Here is an 8718-nt window from a genome sequence, read left to right on the forward strand (position 1 = left end):
AAGTGAAAGGCTGGAAAACAATACTCCAAGCAAATAACATCCAAAAAAAAAGCAGGTGTAGCAATACTCATATCAGATAATGCTGACTACAAGACAGGAAAAGTACTTAGAGACAAAAATGGCCATTTCATAATGGCTAAGGGGACACTGAATCAAGAAGACATAACAATTCTTAATATATATGCACCAAACCAAGGAGCACCAAAACATATAAGACAGCTACTTATTGATCTTAAAACAAAAACTGACAAAAATACAATCATACTTGGAGACCTCAATACACCGCTGACGGCTCTAGATCGGTCATCCAAACAGAGAATCAACAAAGACATAGTGGCCTTAAACAAAACACTAGAGCACCTGGATATGATAGACATCTACAGGACATTTCATCCCAAAGTGACTGAGTATACATTTTTCTCTAGTGTACATGGATCATTCTCAAGAATTGACCATATGTTGGGCCACAAAAACAATATCAGCAAATTCAGAAAAATTGAAGTTGTACCAAGCATATTTTCTGATCATAAAGCCTTGAAACTAGAATTCAACTGCAAAAAAGAGGAAAAAAATCCCACAAAAATGTGGAAACTAAACAACATACTTTTAAAAAATGAATGGGTCAAAGAAGAAATAAGTGCAGAGATCAAAAGATATATACAGACTAATGAAAATGACAATACGACATATCAGAATCTATGGGATGCAGCAAAAGCAGTGATAAGATGGAAGTTCATATCGCTTCAGGCATATATAAACAAACAAGAGAGAGCCCAAGTGAACCACTTAACTTCCCACCTTAAGGAACTAGAAAAAGAAGAACAAAGACAACCCAAAACCAGCCGAAGAAAGGAGATAATAAAAATCAGAGCAGAAATAAATGAATTAGAGAACAGAAAAACTATAGAAAAAATTAATAGAACAAGGAGCTGGTTCTTTGAAAAGATCAACAAAATTGACAAACCCTTGGCAAGACTTACCAAGGAAAAAAGAGAAAGAACTCATATGAACAAAATACAAAATGAAAGAGGAGAAATCACCACGGACACCGTAGATATACAAAGAATTATTGTAGAATACTATGAAAAACTTTATGCCACTAAATTCAACAACCTAGAAGAAATGGATAAATTCCTAGAACAATACAACCTTCCTAGACTGAGTCAAGAAGAAGCAGAAAGCCTAAACAGACCTATCAGTAGAGAAGAAATAGAAAAAACCATTAAAAACCTCCCCAAAAATAAAAGTCCAGGCCCTGACGGCTATACCAGCGAATTTTATCAAACATTCAAAGAAGACTTGGTTCCTATTCTACTCAAAGTCTTCCAAAAAATTGAAGAAGAAGCAATACTTCCAAACACATTTTATGAGGCCAACATAACCCTCATACCAAAACCAGGCAAGGATGGCACAAAAAAAGAAAACTACAGACCAATATCTCTAATGAATACAGATGCTAAAATACTAAACAAAATACTAGCAAATCGAATACAACAACATATTAAAAAAATAATACATCATGATCAAGTGGGATTCATCCCAGAATCTCAAGGATGGTTCAACATACGTAAAACGGTTAACGTAATACACCATATCAACAAAACAAAGAACAAAAACCACATGATCTTATCAATAGACGCAGAAAAGGCTTTCGATAAAATACAACACAATTTTATGTTTAAGACTCTCAACAAAATGGGTATAGAAGGAAAATATCTCAACATGATAAAGGCCATATATGATAAACCATCAGCTAACATCATATTAAATGGCACTAAACTGAAGGCTTTCCCCCTTAAATCAGGAACAAGACAGGGTTGTCCACTCTCTCCACTCTTATTTAATGTGGTACTAGAGGTTCTAGCCAGAGCAATCAGACAAGACAAAGAAATAAAAGGCATCCATATCGGAAAAGAAGAAGTAAAGGTATCACTTTTTGCAGATGATATGATCCTATACATCGAAAACCCCAAAGAATCCACAAAAAGACTACTAGAAACAATAAGCCAATACAGTAAGGTCGCAGGATACAAAATTAACATACAGAAGTCAATAGCCTTTCTATATGCCAACAATGAAACAACTGAGAAGGAACTCAAAAGAATAATCCCCTTCACGATTGCAACAAAAAAAATAAAATACTTAGGAATAAACATAACAAAGAATGTAAAGGACTTATATAATGAAAACTATAAACCATTGTTAAGGGAAATCGAAAAAGATATAATGAGATGGAAGAATATACCTTGTTCTTGGCTAGGAAGAATAAATATAATCAAGATGGCTATATTACCAAAAGCAATATACAAATTTAATGCAATTCCCATCAAAATTCCAATGACATTTTTTAAAGAAATAGAGCAAAAAATCATCAGATTTATATGGAACTATAAAAAACCCCGAATAGCCAAAGCAATCCTAAAGAAAAAGAATGAAGCTGGGGGCATAACAATACCTGACTTCAAACTCTATTATAGGGCCACGACAATCAAAACAGCATGGTATTGGCAGAAAAATAGACACTCAGACCAATGGAACAGAATAGAAAGTCCAGAAATAAAACCACATATATATAGTCAAATAATTTTTGATAAAGGGGCCAACAACACACAATGGAGAAAAGAAAGCCTCTTCAATAAATGGTGCTGGGAAAACTGGAAAGCCACATGCAAAAGAATGAAACTGGACTACAGTCTCTCCCCCTGTACAAAAATTAACTCAAAATGGATCAAAGATCTAAACATAAGACCTGAAACAATTAAGTACATAGAAGAAGACATAGGTACTCAACTCATGGACCTGGGTTTTAAAGAGCATTTTATGAATTTGACTCCAATGGCAAGAGAAGTGAAGGCAAAAATTAATGAATGGGACTACATCAGACTAAGAAGTTTTTGCTCAGCAAGGGAAACTGATAACAAAATAAACAGAAAGCCAACTAAATGGGAAATGATATTTTCAAACAACAGCTCAGATAAGGGCCTAATATCCAAAATATACAAAGAACTCATAAAACTCAACAACAAACAAACAAACAATCCAATAAAAAAATGGGAAGAGGATATGAATAGACACTTCTCCCAGGAAGAAATACAAATGGCCAACAGATATATGAAAAGATGCTCATCTTCTTTAGCTATTAGAGAAATGCAAATCAAAACGGCAATGAGATACCACCTCACACCTGTTCGATTAGCTGTTATTAGCAAGTCAGGTAATAGCAAATGTTGGAGAGGCTGTGGAGAAAAAGGAACCCTCATCCACTGTTGGTGGGAATGTAAAGTAGTACAACCATTATGGAAGAAAGTATGGTGGTTCCTCAAAAAACTGAAAATAGAACTACCTTATGACCCAGCAATCCCTCTACTGGGTATATATCCCCAAAACTCAGAAACATTGATACGTAAAGACACATGCAGCCCCATGTTTATTGCAGCATTGTTCACAGTGGCCAGGACATGGAAACAACCAAAAAGCCCATCAATAGATGACTGGATAAAGAAGATGTGGCACATATACACTATGGAATACTACTCAGCCATAAGAAATGATGACATCGGAACATTTACAGCAAAATGGTGGGATCTTGATAACATGATACGAAGCGAAATAAGTAAATCAGAAAAAAACAGGAACTGTATTATTCCATACGTAGGTGGGACATAATAGTGAAACTAAGAGACATTGATTAGAGTGTGGTGGTTACGGGGGGGAGGGGGGAATGGGAGAGGGATAGGGGGTGGGAGGGGCACAAAGAAAACAAGATAGAAGGTGACAGAGGACAATCTGACTTTGGGTGGTGGGTATGCAACATAATTGAACGACAAGATAACCTGGACTTGTTATCTTTGAATATATGTATCCTGATTTATTGATGTCACCCCATTAAAAAAATAAAATTATAAAAAAAAAAAAAAGAAAAAAAAAATGGTCTTTATTATGTTGAGATATTTTCCTTCTATAACCATTTTGTTAACTGTTTTAAACATAAAATGATGTTGTATTTTATCAAATGCCTTTTTTGCATCTATTGATAAGATCATATGATTTTGTTCTTTGTTTTGTTGATGTGGTGTATTACGTTAACCATTTTATGTATGTTGAACCATCCTTGAAATTCTGGGATGAATCCCACTTGATCATGATGAATTATTTTTATAATGTGTTCTTGTATTCAATTTACTAGTATTTTGTTTAGTATTTTAGCATCTGTATTCATTAGAGGTATTGGTCTGTAGTTTTCTTTTTTGTGTGTTGTCCTTGCCAGGTTTTGGTATGAGGGTTATGTTGTCCTCATAAAATGTGTTTGGAAGTATTGCTTCTTCTTCAATTTATTGAAAGACTTTGAGAAGGATAGAAACCAAATCTTTGAATGTTTGATAGAATTCACTAGTATAGCCCTCTGGCCCTGGACTTTTATTTTTGGGGAGGTTTTTAATAGTTGTTTCTATTTCTTCCCTGCTTATGGGTCTGTTTAGGCTTTCTGCTTCATGACTCAGTCTAGGAAGATTGTATTGCTCTAGGAATTTATCCATTTCTTCTATATTGTTAAATTTGGTAGTATATAGTTTTTCATAGTATTCTACAATAATTCTTTGTATATCTATGATATCTATGGTGATTTCTCCTCTTTCATTTTGGATTTTGTTTATACGAGTCTTTTCTCTTTTTTCCATCTTGATTGAGTCTTGCCAAGGGTTTGTCAATTTTGTTGATCTTTTCAAAGAACCAGCTCCTTGTTTTATTAATTTTTTCTGTAGTTTTTCTGTTCTCTGTTTTGTTTATTTTTGCTCTGAATTTTATTATTGTCTTTCTTCTGCTTGTTTTGAGTTGTCTTTGTTCTTCTTTTTCTAATTCCTTAAGGTGTGAAATTAAGTGGTTTACTTGGGCTCCCTCTTGTTTGTTCATATAGGCCTTTAGTGATATGAACTTCTCTCTTATTATTGCTTTTTCTGTATCCCAGAGATTCTGATATGTTGTATTGTTGTTTTCGTTTGCCTGTATGTATCTTTTGATCTCTGTGCTTATTTCTTCTTTGACCCACTCATTTTTTAAATGTATGTTGTTTAGTTTCCACATTTTTGATGGTTTGTTTACCTCCTTTTTGCAGTTGAATTCCAGTTTCAAGACTTTATGATCAGAAAATATGTTTGGTATAATTTCAGTCTTTCTGAATTTGATGTTATTTTTGTGGCCCAATATATGGTCAATTCTTGAGAATGTTCCATGTACACTAGAGAAAAATGTATACTCTGGTACTTTGGGATTAAATGTCCTGTAGATGTCTATCATATCCAATTGTTCTAGTATTTCATTAAGCCAATATTTTTTTATTGATTTTCTGTTTGGATGAACGATCTAGAGCTGTCAGCAGTGTATTGAGGTCTCCAAGTATGATTTTATTTTTGTCGATTTTTGTTTTTAGGTCAGTCAGTAGCTGTCTTATATATTTTGGTGCTCCTTGGTTTGATGCATATATATTACGAAGTGTTATGTCTTCTTGATTCAATGTCCCCTTTATCATTATGAAATGATTGTTTTTGTCTCTGATTATCTTTCCTTTCTTGTAGTCAGCATTGTTAGATATGAGTATTGCTACAGCTGCTTTTTTGTGGATGTTATTTGCTTGGATTATTGTTTTCCAATGTTTCACTTTGAATTTGTTTTTATTCTTGTAGCTTAGATGTTTTTCTTGTAGGCAGTATACAGTTGGATTTTCTTTTTTAATCCATTCTGCTACTCTGTGTCTTTTTATTGGTGAGTTCAATCCATTTACCTTTAGTGTAATTATTGAGATTTGAGGGTTTTCAATTGCCATTTTATATATTGCTTTCTGATAGCTTTGTATCTTGTTTAATTCTTCTCTTTTATTTTTCTATCATTTGTTTTTGTTTGGTTGTAATCCATACTTTTTTTCTCTGTTACTTCTTTTTTAAGCCATGTACTTCTGTGTTGGTTTTTTCAGGGGTGGTATCATTAAGTAATGGAAAGTGTACATATCATGTTCATTGTAGTACATTATCTCATAAGTGTTTCTGTATTCTGTACTCCATCCTCCTTTGCTACTGTTAATATTTGTCCTCTCCCCTTTTTTATTTCTTTGTCACAGATTAGTCTTGTTTTTATTGTAATCTTGATGGAGCTTTTACTTGTAGTTTTGTTTTGTTCTTTGTTTCTGGTTGGAAAACCCCGTTTATTATTTCCTGAAGTGGGGGTTTTCTGGTGATAAATTTCCTCATCTTTTCTGTATCTGTGTATGTTTTTATTTCTCCTTTGTATTTGAAGGGTAGCTTTGATGGGTATAGTATTCTTGGCTGGAAGTTCCTCCATTTCAGAATTTTAAATATTGGGGTCCACTCTCTTCTCGCTTGTAGAGTTTCTGCTGAGAAATCTGATGATAATCTAATAGGCCTTCCTTTATATGTTGTTTTCTTCTTTTCCCTGGCTGCCTTGAGAACCTTTTTATTGTCATTGGTTTGTGCCAATTTCATTATGATGTGCCTTGGAGTGGGTTTGTTAGGGTTAAGATAACTTGGTGTTCTGTTTGCTTCTTGACTTTGAGGCTTTAGTTCTGTTCACAGGCTTGGGAAGTTCTTGTCTATTATTTGTTTGAATATGTTCTCCATTCCATTTTGTCTTTCTTCTCCTTCTGATATACCCATTATTCTTATGTTGCTCTTTCTGATGAATTCAGACAATTCCTGTCTCTAGTTGAATTTGTTGAAGTTTCAGGGAGAGGTATTGGGAGCACTCCTCACAGTGCCATTTCTCTGACATCAGTCTCTAATAGTTTTTTGTTGAAGTCTTTGGGGTTATCTATATTCAGGTTCACGTCATCTGATAAGTGATACCTTAACTTTTTCTTTCTCAATATGGATAACTTTTATTTCTTTCTCTTGCCTGATTGCTCTGGCTAGAACTTTCAGAGCTATGTTGAATAGGAATGGAGAGAGTGGGCAAGCTTGTCTTTTTACTTATTTTAGAGGGAAAGTCTTCATTTTTTCATGAGTTACTATGATATTAGCTGGTGGTTTGTCATATATTGCCTTTATTATGTCCAGGTACTTCCCTTGTATATCCCTTTTATTGAGTGTTTTAAACATAAAGAGGTGTTGTATCTTATCAAATGCTCTTTTTGCATCTATTAATAGTATAAAAATAGTACAAAAATCATATTTTTGTTCTTTGTTGTGTTCATATCCTTAATTACTAGTGAACTTGGGCATCTTTTCACATGTTTATTGAACATTATGTAAATTGCCTGTTCAAAATATACTTTTTTAGAAAAAATTGGATTTTTTTCTGAATGATTCTGTTTTATTTTTCAGATATCAAAAATATACTCACCTCTGAGTCATTACTTTTTTTACAATGTTATAATTATTTTTAGAAAACAAAAATGGGACATTTATTCATAACTCAAGCCCCTCCCAAAAATATTAAGCAATAAGGTAAAAGATTAAATATAAACAGTGAGTTTTACTCCAACCTTATTTTTCTAAGGCTGTGTGGTCAAATGGAATATCTGAGGAGAATACCTTGATAATAGAGGACCTGTCAACAATGTCTGTGGTATGAACTTATGCTGAATCTTCTGCCACCTCTCTTCTTGCCCTCAGGTGTGACCCAAACAAAGCATCAGTCCACACTAATCAGCTGTTCCATCAAATCTTGGACACTGAGTTCCTGTTCCTCCATAGTTGCTTGTGCTTCCTTGTATGTTTTATACTTAACTAGAGTATATATACCCTTTCAGGTATCCTGTATGGTTATCCAGGTTGAGGCGAATATTTTTTATTTCTCCATAATCTGAAAATTTGTCATGGATATCTTCTTTGGTGGCTTCCTCATAAATTCCAATGACAAAGAGAATGCAGCCTTCAACAGAGTGTTGTGGTCTGGGTACATCTCCACCCTGTTCCACACTGTCATAACCCTCATGCTTGAGACTTCTCTTCAAAGCCCAAACTGTGCCCTTTTTTTTTCTTTGCTTCTTTTTTCAGTTTGTGTATGCTCTCGTCCCCATTCTCATCTGTGGCAAAATCCTTGCCCCAGCCGCATGAATATCCAGCATATCCATCATTTTCCTTTCATTGTAACTCTCCTCAATACCGGTCAGAACTCCCAATGTTATCATTTTTTTTAACAGAAATGATTAACTTTATTTAATTGAATCTATCAATATGTTTTGGTAGGTTTTATTTTAGGTCTGATCTTTGCCCTCCCTAATACCAAAAGGGTTTTCTCTTATATTTTCTTTCCATAACTTTATTTTCTTACCTTTTATATTTAGGTTTGTAATCTGTCAGAAATCAATTTTTATATATGGTGTGACGTGGAAATTTAGCCAGTTTTCTTTGATCTATTTATTCAAATTCTTCTTTTGTTTATTGATTATTGATTTGTGGTTTCAATATATATATAATTTCTCTATCACTTTCCTCAGAGTCTTTTTTTCCCTGTACCAGTACCTGTTGTTATTTTTTAAACTACTATAACTTTGTACTATATGATAATTACTTTGTATTATATGTTAATTGCTCTTCTTCTATACTATTTGATTTACCCATTTCAAGGCCTTTATTCTTTTTTAATTTAAAAAACTATTTAGAAAATGAAATTTAACAGGGTGACATTGACCAATAAAAGTACATAAATTTCAGGCAAACATTTCTATAACATTTAAACTGTTGATTATGTTGTATACCCTCAACCTTA

The 8718-nt window shown here is 33.6% G+C and overlaps 1 pseudogene; it reads right to left on the minus strand.

Moving 5' to 3' along the window:
* Nucleotides 1–7557: 7557 nt before the first annotated feature.
* LOC136317724 (RNA-binding protein 8A pseudogene) lies at nt 7558–8083 on the minus strand (annotated as a pseudogene).
* Nucleotides 8084–8718: the final 635 nt, after the last annotated feature.

Source organism: Saccopteryx bilineata, chromosome X (assembly GCF_036850765.1).
Source record: "Saccopteryx bilineata isolate mSacBil1 chromosome X, mSacBil1_pri_phased_curated, whole genome shotgun sequence".
NCBI classification, from domain to species: Eukaryota; Metazoa; Chordata; class Mammalia; order Chiroptera; family Emballonuridae; genus Saccopteryx; species Saccopteryx bilineata.